Source organism: Enhydra lutris, unplaced genomic scaffold (assembly GCF_002288905.1).
Source record: "Enhydra lutris kenyoni isolate GAN:26980312 unplaced genomic scaffold, ASM228890v2 scaffoldscaffold10, whole genome shotgun sequence".
Classification (NCBI taxonomy): domain Eukaryota; kingdom Metazoa; phylum Chordata; class Mammalia; order Carnivora; family Mustelidae; genus Enhydra; species Enhydra lutris.
Window position 1 is genome coordinate 35,614,240 of NW_019154094.1, and position 13,179 is coordinate 35,627,418.

General features: G+C 43.2%; 1 protein-coding gene across 2 annotated transcripts in view; it reads left to right on the top strand.

The window, feature by feature from the left end:
- Positions 1-6,938: 6,938 nt before the first annotated feature.
- The window catches only part of LOC111144005 (inositol 1,4,5-trisphosphate receptor type 1), a 330,013-nt gene continuing 323,772 nt past the window's right edge, over positions 6,939-13,179 (top strand). For both annotated transcript variants that reach the window (XM_022498062.1, XM_022498063.1), the window contains exons 1-2: positions 6,939-7,010; positions 7,852-7,922. The gene's annotated coding sequence lies outside the window, so the exon portion shown is untranslated. The remainder of the gene's footprint in view (positions 7,011-7,851; positions 7,923-13,179) is intronic.

Consider the following 13,179-nt stretch of genomic DNA (forward strand, 5'->3'; position numbering starts at 1 on the left):
GGACAAGGACATTGTCCTGTATAACCACAATATCATTATCACACCTCCAAAATTAAGAATTCCACATATCTTCTTTTATAGTCTAACATTTAGTTGCTGAGAAATGTCTTCTACAGATTTTTCTTTTTCTGTTTTTTTTTTAAAAGACTTATTTATTTATTTGAGAAAGAGAGAGAGAGAAAACAAGTGGGAGGGGCAAGGAGAGGGAGAGAGAATATCAAGCCTACTTCCATGCTGAGCACTGAGCCCAACTCGGGGCTCCATCTCATCACCCCAAGATCATGATCTGAGACAGAAACCAAGCGTTTGACACTTAACTGACAGTGCCACCCACTTCCCCTATTTTTAATTTTTTTTAATCCACTATCCAATCATGGGGCACATGTTTCATTTAGTTTAATGTTTATTTTTGTCTTTTAAATCTAGATAGCCTCTTGCCTTCCCCCCCCCCCCCATGACATCAATTTATTTGAGGAGTTCAGCCCTATGGTCTTCTGGACCTCACTGTATTCTCAGGCATTGTTGGCAAAAACTTTGCTATGTGATGTTGTACAGTTCTTATCCAATCATATCAGGATCCAAATAATGTCCGGTTGTCCCAGTATTGTTGATGGTAAATTCGATCACTTGCTTAATGTGGGTGATTGCCATATTTCTTCATTGTAAAGTTCCATTTTCCACCTCATAATTAGTGGATAGGATGTGGGGTAAATTTTTAGGGCTGTATAAATATCTTTTTTCCCCATTACCTTTCCCTTAGGAGGTTTGGCATCTACTGACATCTAAGTAAATTATTACACTGGAAGTTGCAAAATGGTGACTTTTCTAATTTTATATTTTCTTTCTACATGCATTAGCTGAATTCCTCTGTGGAGAAGAGCTTTCTGTTTTTCTTTTGATAAACAGATTTCCTTTCAGTTCAAACACTAGGATAAGATAATAAGGCCTTTCTGCAGATTTCTTCAAGTTCCCAGATCTTAGCTTGGCTACCAGAGCAATTTAGGATGATAGTCTCGCAGATGGGAAGCAGGAGATGTGGAAAATGTCTGCGTTGATAATAAACTCCTGGTTCTGCATATGGCACAGGGGGATAATGTGTAGGACAGTAATAATCCTTTTTATTTGCTTACATGGTTGGCAGAGATTCTCAGAGATGGAATAGCTGTCCCTTCCATATGTTACATAGTGCTAGTAAGTGTAACTTTTGCATTCTTCTGTAGCTATCATGCTGCCTCCCAGGACCTAAATCATCCACAATTTGCCGATGTTCCCCCCGCCATGTGCAAGTTTACTAACTGGCAGTCTCTTCTAAACTCCAGACGTGGGACAACACATACAGGACCTGTCCTCTTTCATGTCCTCTTTCAGCTTCACAGGATGTTCAGAAAGAGGGCTCAGGAAAAACGTCTTGTTCTCCTAGTTCCATGCCAAACTGGTCTCACTCCCGCTCATGTCCAAACACCAGCTGCACTTTTCCCTATCATCTAAGGCTGCTATGTGTCTGTGGGTGATTTCTTCTCCCTACTCTTGTGGTTCCACTAATGAATTAAGCCAGTAAATTCTGTGCACCTGTTCTGTATCCAGAGCTGAACCACATGCTACAAAGGGTACACAAATATAGGACTTGGTCCCTATCTGCAAAAAGTTTACCTGGTTAGAGAGACAATATCATGCAAAGATGGAGCTGAATAATAGTCTTGTCAGCCAGGGGTATCTGTGAACGAGTTTGTGGGGTTTGGTACAAGAAATTCCAAGAACTGGAGCTAAAAATATGAGCATCTGTGTTGTTGGGGCAAATGTCCATGAGTTTTATGAAATTCTCAAAGAAACTGTGACTCCATGCCTTCACCACAAAAAGTTAACAATGACCAAGATAGACTAACTAGAGGACTGACTAGAGTAGCCGCATTTTTCTTCTTACCAGTAGTTCTCATGTTTGATGGCACATGGAAGTAAAGCATTGGTGCCAATAGATCAAAAGACCAATAGATCAAGTTGGCCCCACGCTCAATAGGGAGTCTGTTCCTCCTTCTCCCTCTCCCCTTCCCTCTGCTTATGCTCTCTCTTTCTCATATAAATAAATAAAATGTTAAAAAAATAGATTGAATTCTCTGACTTCAGTGTCAATCATTCTGTCTTTCCATTTAAGAGTGATTTAAGATAATACAAGCTAGTAAGTATCCAAGGAACATTGGAACACTTACAGGCAAATAAACTCTTTTGCCTGGGAGAAAATTGGGTCTAGCCCTACCCCAGTAATCTGAAGTTTGGTGTGGAGCTGAGTACTATGTTGTGACACATCAGCATTTTCTCCAAGCCTGTCCATAACGTTCTCTCACTTTGGCATATCTTGGGTGAGCTTGCAAAGCCTTCTCATGTCCAACGACACCTTTGATCCAGTGAGGTTGGCAGGGCAAAGTTTATAGCATTCAGTCTACCAAAAAAACTGATTCTCTGCAAGGTTAGGACAATGGCCACAGCTACATGGAGGTTAAGGGTGCAGCTAAATGTCAAACTTGCTTTTTCTGATCTTTGCTTTCTCCTGTGTATTTTCCTGTGGCATTTGAAGGTGGGCTTCTAGGAAGATTCATTCAGTTGCAGTTTTTAGCTGTACACTGCTGATGAAAACCTGTTTCTATTTGTAGGGTTTCCCTGGGGGTAGGCTAGTGTGCTAGTTTTGGACAATCTTCAGACTTCCACTCAGTCTGTGATTCTATCCTGACTCTGCAAAGTCCTCCTACTTCCCTGCATGGGCATTTCAAGGGCAAAGTCATAAATGGCAATTTTCAGGGCCGGTCGTAATCTTCAATTGGATATTAAGAATTAGATTCTTGGTTTTCTCAACCAGCACTATCCAATAGCATATAATATAAAATACATTAAAAAAGTAAAAAGGAGGCAAAATTAACTTTCATTATCTATTTTATTTAATACAACACAACCAAAATGTTAACATTTCAGTATGTGATCAATATAAAAAATTTTTTTGGTACCAAGTCCTTGAAATTTGACCTGTATTTTATACCTACCTCACATTTCTGTTAGAACTAGCCATATCCTGAGTGCCTAAATGGCTAGTGGCTACTGTATTTGGCAGCACAGTTCCAGAAAAATTTTCCAGGAAAAAAATACAGTGAAGACAAAGAAGTGCCCTTCTTTCTATTCGTAATAGGGAATGAATTGAACAGTGGCCTTTATTATGACACACTTCATCATCAGTCATCAATCATACAGCACTGTAGAGAGCTTCTCAGCATCATAGCAAATTTAGCAAAACTACTTTCTAGAGATCCAGTAGCTTCCGGAAACTAATGACAGTTGAAAACTGTTGGATAGTCTGCCATATGCCTGACATACATTATATTACAAAGCTTTTGTTTACAAATTTTGGGGGGATACATATCCACTAAAATGTGCAGAGAGCTGAGGTCTGCTGGGTAGGGAGGAAGCAATACAAGCATGAAACTTGTGGTCTAGGAGGGAAGACTGGATAAAGCAGTTAAAGGCTAAGTGTCCATTGCATGATGAGCATGAAAATCACTGAATTCTAGCTCTCAAACAAGACCAGGTTTTCCCAGAAAACCTACATTAAAATTCCATTGTTTCTGCACATGAAATAATTACCCTTTAGTACTTAACAGTTGTAATAGTAATGACTGATGACTGATTTGTTGAATTTGTTTGAGAAAGTAGAGCCAAACCCTTTAGAAACAGAACAATTTTTTTTTTTTTTTTTTTTGGTAGGGGAAAAGAAGAAAGGGGACAGACAGATGGGAAAGGTGTGGACTTTTTTTTTTTAAGAATTGATTTATTCGACAGAGAGTGAGAGAAGGAGAGAGAGCACAAGTGGGGGGGGCAGCAGAGGGGGGGGGGGGGGAAGCAGGCCCCCCGCTGAGCAAGGAGCCCGATGCGGGACTCCATCACAGGATCCCGAGACCTCGACCTAGCCAAAGGCAGAGGCCCAACCCACCGAGCCACCCAGGCGCCCCCCACCCTTTATTTTTTAATGAAAAAAATTCTTTTTTCTTTTTTCTTTTTTTAAGATTTTATTTATTTATTTGACAGACAGAGATCACAAGTAGGCAGAGAAGCAGGCAGAGGGAGGGAAGGGGGAGGAAGCAGGCTCCCTGCTGAGCAGAGAGCCTGATGCGGGGCTCGATCCCAGGACCCTGAGATCATGACCTGAGTTGAAGGCAGAGGCTTAACCCACTGAGCCACCCAGGCGCCCCTAAATGAAAAAAATTCTTAAAACAATTTTATTTATTTGTCAGAGAGAGGGAGAGAGCATAAGGAGGGGGAGTGGTAGGCAGAGGGAAAAGAACATCCAGCTGAGCAAGGAGCCCTGACGTGGGATGATCCCAGGACCCTGGGAACATGACCTGTGCCAGAGGCACAGGCTTAACCCATTGAGCCACCCAGGCGACCCAGTGTGGACCTTTTTGTTGTGACAAGATGGGAGTATTCCTTTTTCTTTTTCTTTTTTTAAAGATTTATTTATTTGACAGAGAAAGAGAGACAGCGATAAAGGGAATACAAGCAGGGGGAGAGGGAGAAATAGGCTTCCCACTGAGCAGGGAGCCCCATGTGGGGCGTGACCCCAGGACCCTGGGATCATGACCCGAGCAGAAGGCAGATGCTTCACGACTGAGCCACCCAAGCACCCCAAGATGGGGGTATCTCTTGATAATGGGGAATGCTAGCTTGAAGCAATAAGCATGAAGCTTTAGTGCCTAGGAACAAGCGGCTATTGCTGACAGAGAGGAGGGGCAAGAGTGAATATAATGAACACATTTTGTGTACTTCAGAGCACTGCCCATTCCTGGACTGAGCAGATAAATACAATGCAAATGTTTTCAGTGGGGATGCTGTGGGAGATAGTAGTTAATGTCCAGAGTTCAGGAGCCAGACTGCCCATCACTGTGAATTTGCGGATGTTACTTAAATTCTCTCTGCCTCACTTTTTGCATAAATCAAAAAATGTTAATGAGATTTGATGAGAAAATGTAAAGAAAGAGCTTAGAATAATGCCTGGCACATGACATGTACCAGTTATTATTATTAAATTTAGTATTAATATATCAATAGTAATTATTATCTGTGGGGCTCCTTTAATTTATTCCTGAAGTTTCACAAGATGGTTAACCCTATCAAGCAATCCTGATACAAAGTAGGCAAATTCTAATGACTCCCTCCCTCTAAGATGGCAAAACTGGGGCAAAGAGATGAACACGACTTGCCCAAAGGCTCAGAGGCTGCTCCTAAAATGGGGAAGGAGGCCATTTAAGGCAGTGGTGATGGATTTCCCCAAAGACAAGGACTTAGGACACTTGTAGGCTGGAATTGGAATCCAGGCTGCACTACTTAATTCACGGTGTCATCTTGGGAAATTACCTGATTTCTCTGAGTCCTTAGGCCTTCATCTATCAAATGGAGATAATAAATATGCCCATTGTTGTTAAAACTCAATAGCATGATGCATGAAAAGTGCATGTGGTCTGGATTCAATGAAAACAGTCTCTCAAATTATTATTATTACTGTTGTTGTTATAGCTACTATGTAGCACAGCAGGCAGTGCCTGTCTGGGTGCTTTGAAGTGTTTTGGCTCACCACTATGCCCCAGCGCCTGGCACAGTGCCTGACACCCAGTAGACACTCAGGAAACATTTGTGGAATGAATGTCTATCATCTGATGAAGGGAGAGCAGCCTACCGACTCTGCTTCCTAGCTTAGCCCTTGTCCCTCTTCCAAAAACCAAACAGTTTGTAACCCAAGGGTTACAAGAGTTAAACGGTTAAAGGATTAAAAAGAGTCTAGGCACTTTTTAGCAGTGGGATGGACAGCAACCCATCTCATCCCTGACGCCGCTGTCCCGGCTGCTGGAGGGCGCCCCCCCTGGACGCGCATCATTGTGTGAGCGGCTCTCTCCGAAGCCCTAATTTTTCTGGCTTGCGGTTTATTTACTTAAGCATTTACAGCTCCGGGGAGCAGAGGGGCTGCTCGAGGCGGGGTCAGGACCTAGGTCGCGGTTTGTATTTATTTTGTGCCTCCCAATCTCCGCGCCGGCAAGTCACAACACGGCTCCTTTATTTGTGCATCGGAGAGGCTTGCGTTTCTCTACCTCCTGCTGGGCAAGGAAGGACCCAAGCAGCTCGGGGTCTCTGAAGCCACTTGCCTGTGTCCCCGCCTGCGTGGACCGTTGCTCCGAGTTAGTTTTCTGTGCAAACCCCAGCGGGGCGTAGCAGATTAAATAAAGACAACCTCGCGCATTTAATCCTTCACCGCAAACACTGGCGTTTTTGTGCCCTGGATTTCTGAAATTCTTGGCTCAAGGACTTAAGGAGCCGGGGAAGAGGGTTGCGGGGGAGGGTGGGTAACAGCTCGTAAAAACTTCCCAAAGCAGAAATCCGAGCTGCTCCCTGCCCCCCTCTCCCAGAGATACCTGGATTCAAGGGAAGGGGGGCAGCCGGAGGAGGAGCGTCCCCAAGGGTTGGGGGCGCCCCCCAGGGGTAGTTTTGGGTCGCCGGCTGCAAGCCCTACCAGCTCTCTGCGAGAAGCCGGATTCGCAGCCCGGACGCCCCGCAGGACGCCCCTCCCCGTCCCCGCGCGCTTCTATTTAGAGCCCAGCCCGGAGCCCAGGGGATTCTGGGACTCGTAGTCCTTTCCCGCAGCCCCAGGCGCCTCCACGACCTCGGACTCGGACTACATTGCCCAGGGAGCTTCCCGGCCTATATAAGCCGCCAGGAGCCGCTTCAAAGTGCAGTAACCATGTGGATGTGCTGCTGAAGCGTTTCCTCAAGCTCGCTGGGGTGGGAGGAGAGGAGGAGGTGGTGGTGGAGGAGGAGGAGGCAGAGGGTGGAGAGAGAGAAAGCGCACGCAGAGAGGAGGTGTGGGTGTTCGTTTCCATCCTAACGGAACGAGCTCCCTCTTCGCGGACATGGGATTACCCAGCGGCTGCTAACCCCTCTCCTCGCCCTGCTCCCCCAAATCGGCGTGACTCCCGGGCACCAAGGTAGCGGCTGGGGCCGGGCAGAGGGCGCGGGGAGTTGGTACTGTCCTCCCCGGGCGCCGAAGTTTTGCCCCGCTCTCTGGGAGTTTTTGGTGGATTTGCATGCACTTGAATACGTTTGGGGGCTCTTTAAACTGACGGCATTTTGGGGTGTTCATTTGAGACTAAAAAAAAAAAATTATCGATTCCAGTGACTGGCCTTGAGGGCTACCCATTCTGGACTGGAATGGCATTCCCCTAAGTTGGAAACTGTTGCAGCAGCTGCAGGAAATGGTTTTTTTTTGGCGGGGAGGGGGGGAGATGTCGGGGTGTCATATGTGAGTCCGCTCAAGGAAACAATCTTTTAAAAGTAGCCCTCCCTGGAGCTGCCTGGTTGAGAGAAAAATGCATGTGGGGGGGGGGCAGTGGGGAGGGTTTTGAAAACGGAAGAAAACCCGGGGAGCGGTGAGGGATGAAGTGTGTGTGGACCGAGCTCACGCCCAATGAGGATGCGGGCTGCGGATACTTGGCCTAGGCTCCTGGAAACAAGTGCTTTGGGATCTGCCAAACACTTCCCTTAGTTCCAGCTCCCCCCGCACGTTCCAAGTTTTTGCGTGCCTAGTCTCACTTGTCAGTTACAACTGGAAATAAGTAAGCAAAGTTACCTGTATTCTTTGTCCAGCTGATCCCTCCAGCCTTGCGGTCTTGTTCCGGGAGGTGAGGGAGGGGGGGTCTCTCCTGGAAGGAGGCTAAAGAAGGTGGAAGTTTGCAGTTTGAAGCATTTCTGTTAGGGGCCCGTCTTTGTAGTCTTACCCTCAGTTTTGTTTTTGTTTTTGTTTTTTTTCTTTTCTTTCTGAATACCTAGTTGCTGACTACGGAGGAGCAGGATTCGCACAGCTGGAGGGTTTTGGCAACAGAGTGCCTGACCTAGGTCAGGTGAGTGTAAAGCCTGAGAGCTGTAGTCAATAATGAGTTTCTGTTTTAAGTGTATTTTATGTCCTCTCTAGAGAGCCATGGAGATTAGAAGTAGAAAAGAAAAGCAGACTCTAGGGCTTGGTGTCCAAAATTTGTCACTGCCTTCTGTAAGAGCTTTAGGGAGCATTTGAGTCCTGCCTAGCACTTTTGGCCAAGACTCAGACTTAAAGCAGCCTGAAGGTGTATTGGGGCGGGGCGGGGGGGGGGGGGGGGTGGAGGAGGGAGCAGAAGCCATTAAATGGAGCAATAAAAGAAATGCCCGTTGATGCCTGGCAGCATGCTGATGATTTAAATTCTGAAGGATGCAGTACATTTCATCAGCCAAGATATGGAAGCAAAAATTAACTGCCTCTTTGAAAAGTGGTCACTTTTGTTTTTGTTTTTGTTTTTGCTGTAACATGTGTTTAATCAGAGTATGTTGGATTGCAAGAAATGAAAGTGGTTGCTGGCAATTTGGAAGTATTAGTACTTTAAAAAGGGAAATTAGTTCTTGAAGCATGAGAGAGTAGCATCCAGTCCTTGACTTGAAGCTGCCTGAAAGTCAAGGAATCTGATAAGACTCTCTTGTTTAGGTGCTTATTGTGGGATACGAGTTGAGGGCAGCATATCTGTAAAGATAAGCAGCTTTTGTCCACCTGCCCCAAAGGGTCAGACTGCACTTAAAGAAAGGGAGGTTTTAACAGCTGCCTATACATCCCATTGCTGCGGATTTGACCATCACAAGTTTTCTTCTTCCGAAATGGCCAGGAACAGGGTAGACAACGGGATAACGGGCAGACAACCGGGTCTCAGCAACTTCTTTAATGTTCTAAATATTTAGCTGTTCCCTGGGCTACAATCTTTGGGCTTTTTAAATTAGAAAATAAAAGGCAGACACTTCATTATAGTAGTATAGTGCTTTTGTTTCCTGTTGATAAGATCCTTAGGCATGCTGGTGGAGTGGGAAGCCTTTGGATGTGTGGGGTGTAGTTCATTCTTAGAGTTTAGTTGATTTTCATGGCTACTTGGGTGCTCAGAAGGCCAAGGAAAGGGTTAAGTTCCCCTCTTTTGAGTAAGCTACAGCACCGGGAGAAACTGATCCATAGACTCTTCTCCAGCTTGTTGCTAAAAATAATACTGACACGTGAAGTACTTGTGAGCTGGATCCAGAGCCATATAGCACAGAAACTCAGTGAGTCGGGTACAGGTGAAGAAGCTGAGGTGTAGAGAGTAGGAACACTTGCCCAGTAGCTGGTGCAAGTGGAATCAAGCAAAGTAGAACTCCTAGTTGTGGGGCTTCTTGTGTTCCACAGATGCATTTAAGCTAGAGGGTAAAGGTGAAGGGAGAAGCTAGAAGAAATGGTAAACTTATTTCTGTTAATGAAATAACTCTTGCTTATGTCCCACCAGTGATGAATGAGTAATAATATTTACCTTGATTTAAGAAGGAAATGATGTAGCCATAGATGTAGGGATAAGAGTGTGGCTATTTGAGGAGGTATTAGAGGTTATACTGATTTTGTTTTAGAAAGCTATATGCTGAAAGCCTGAATGAGGAAAGTAAACGAAACCAAACCACACCACAAGGAACATTGTCTAAGTTCAGCATTAGGTTCATCTCATAACTGAAATCCATCTCGATCATCTACATCAAGGCATCTGAGCAGGTTAAAAGAATCAGGTATTTCTCAGTCTGAATAATTTGATAATTTGAATTGCAATGAGTCTAAACTGTAAAGTATCGTTATCTTTTCATTCTTTTCATATACTCTTAAGTTTGGTTTGTGGCCAATTGTGCAGAACACTTTTTCATTTTTTTTCCTTGTGTGTGCATGCATGCACGTGTGTGTGTGTGTGTGTGTGTGTGTGTTAAAAGTACAGTCTGTTCTTTAAATAATTCAAATCAGAACAGAATATACTATCAAGATTTCCTTCTTACCAGGCAGGGAAAGTTCTTCATGCTCTAAATGAATGACCCCTGGCCTCCACTTTGAGTCCCATGAAATTGTTGGGGGTTGACAATAGTATTATTGATTTTTAAACAAAGTAGTTGCCTTTTGGAGGGAATTGGCATCCTTTCTTTAGGAATGAGAGATGGAATTGTTGCTTAGAAGAAAGGAAAGATGAACCCAACAAGATAAATCTCTTGCCTTTGTCCTCAAAATATTTTCAAGTAGGGAAGACCAGGGTATTAGAGGTAGAAATGAAACTTGTAATCCAATGGTATACAACTAGCTGACTTCTAGACAAAAAAAGTTGCAGTGTTTTTAGTTCATTTATAATTATGTCATGGAAACTGATTTCTCGACAACCAGCTGTTAAATAACAAACCAAAATGAAATAATAAACACCAAATATGAACAACAGAAAACAACAACAACAAAAAATAAAAATACATCTGAAGCTAGGTTTCTAGGTCAAGCTGTCCTTGGATACATCTAATTAAGGAGTCTACACAAGGCCAGTGTCCCATCTTGTTTACTGTTGGCATTTGTAGGCTTTTTATTAACTGGAAATGCATTTAATTTTTTAGTTTATTTTTGCTGTTTTAAGCTTTTGCACTGCTCTTTGGATGAAATCAGTTAAGGCTTGAAGTCAGTGACATGAATGACATAATTTTTATGATTCTGACCAATTTTTATAGTGTCTCTCATTCCGAGTTTATTGCTAATGAGCATGAGCTGAAAATGCCACTGAAACCGTCACCTGTGGAGCTATTTCTCCTATTGAACAATGGCTAGGGTCTTCCCTCAGCTGGACATAGTTTAAGGCTATTTGGTGTGATGAATCTCTTTATGAATATCTAACACCTCCTAAAGTTGTTACTTTAAAGCGTTTATTCCTTCATTCAACAATTTCTTGAGGACCTACTATGTGCTGGGATATGTTCTAAGTGCTGGGCATACAACAATGAAAATCCTGTTCCCAAGAGGCTTAAATCCTAGTTGGGGGGAAGCAGGAATTATAAATAAGCAAATATTATTGTGTAACAGGTAGCAAGCGCTACAGAGAAAAAGAAAGCCAAGGAAAGGGGAACCGGAAATAACAAATGTTGATGAGGATCGGGAGAAAGTGGAACTCTTGTGTGCTGTTGGTGGGAGTGTAAGATGGTGTAGTCACTGCAGAAGACAGTATGGCAGTTCCCCAAATGATTACCAAATGATCTGGCAGTTTTACACTGGGTATATAACCAAAAGAATTGAAAGCAGGGATACAACTGGTATTTGTACATTCATGTTCATAGCAACACTGTTTACAGTAACCAAAAGGTGGGAACAACCCAAGTGTTTACTGACAGATGAATGGATAAACAAAAAGTGGTATGTCCATATAATGGAATATTATTCAGCCTGACAAAGGAATGATATCATTATACACATTACAAGATCGGTGAAGGTTGAAAACACTAAGTGAAATAAGTGAAAACACTAAGTGAAATAAGCCATACATAAAGAGGACAAGTAGAATGGTGCTTACCAGGGGCTGGGGCTATGTGGAATTTGTTTAATGGGTACAGAGTTTCATCTAGGGAGGATGAAAAAAATCTGGAAAGGGATGGAAGTGTTGGTTGCTCAGCTCTGTGAATGAATTAATGCCAACGAATCTTATACTTACAAATGATTAAAGTGGCAAATTTTATCTTGCGTTCATGTATTTTACCACAATAAAGAAATGATAACAAAACAGCATAAAGGGGATAAAAGTATTCAGGAAGGGATTTCGAATGAGAGGAATCAGGGAAGGGCTCTTGAACAGTGCATCTGAGCAGAGAGCTGAAGGGAGTGAGCGGTTAGCTGTGCTGAGAAGGACGTTCCAAAGGACTGGAGCAGAAAGTGCTGAGGCCCTGAGATGTGAGCAGGTACAACAGGTTAGGGAAAGGCCAGGAGGCCAGATTGGTTGCAGCTGAGGGAGAGTGCTAGGTGTTCAGGTGGGAGAAGGAGTCAGAGTCAGATCTTAGAGGAGCCTGGTTTTGCAGGTAAGCCTTAATTGATTTCCCTGAGGATTTCTTAACTGTCTCAGAACTCTTAATGTTCTCTGCCTCCCTGAGCTACATTCTCCTTTCTCAAGGGACTGGTGAGGCTGGCAAGATCGCCTACTGAATTCCAACTTAACTGGGAGGGGGGTCAAACCCAGATTTCTAGACAGTCTCATTAATTACATGGTTTACCTCAGATTGTAATCCACTTTAGTAGGAAGGGAATATTCTTTTTGGTTTGGATAACGAAGTTTAAGAGCCTAATGATATTCTTGGTGGTTTTTCTTCAACACAGACTTTGTGTACTTTGCTACCACCCCTGTCTGTCAGGTCTCATTTTACAGAATTACACAAGGAGAACTCATGCTCTGCTTCTAGCATCACCCTGAGGGGATACAAAGTTCCACATAAGTGATTCTCTCTGATAAGTGAAGTGGACCCCTTTGTGTGTATAGATTTATAATGTACATACCTGTTGTTACTTAATTGCATAAGATAAGCATATTCAATTAAAGTAAAATAGTAAGATAAACAATAAAACCAAACCAGGCAACCCCAGTCCCACCATCCAAGGTGAGGGTTCCAGACTCCTCCACATCCAAGGTGAGGGTTCCAGAGTCCTCCCATGTATACATATATACAAATTACATGTATGTTTAAATTTCATAAAAAGGACTTGTACAGTACTTCAAGTTTGGTACCTTGCTGTATTGCACTCGATACTGAAGCTCTGTTCTTATTAATAAATAGACACGTGTGCCTTCATTTTTCTGAAGGTGCCTGTACCTTTGAAGAGATTGCCTTTGAGTGGTGACATGGATGGCATCACTAGGGTAAAAAAAAAAAAATTATTCAGATTTCTTCATCATCATAGAATCCAAGTTTTCTCATTCAGTTTATACTCTTTCTTTAAAGAAATCTGAATGGAAGGTAAAGCACTCTTCGAAAGTTAGCTATCTTATTGTAGGGATAAAGCCTAGTAATCATTCATTTCAATGCAGAATTTTTTTTTTTTTTACATTTCAGTTATTTTATTTTATTTTTTTAATTTTTAAAATTTTTTATAAGCATATAATGTATTATTAGCCCCAGGGGTACAGGTCTGTGACTCTCCAGGTTTACACACTTCACAGCACTCACCATAGCCCAGACCCTCCCCAATGTCCATAACCCAACCACCCTCTCCCTACCCCCCCTTGCCCCGGCCACCCTCAGTTTGTTTTGTGAGATTAAGAGTCTCTTATGGTTTGTCTCCCTCCCAAT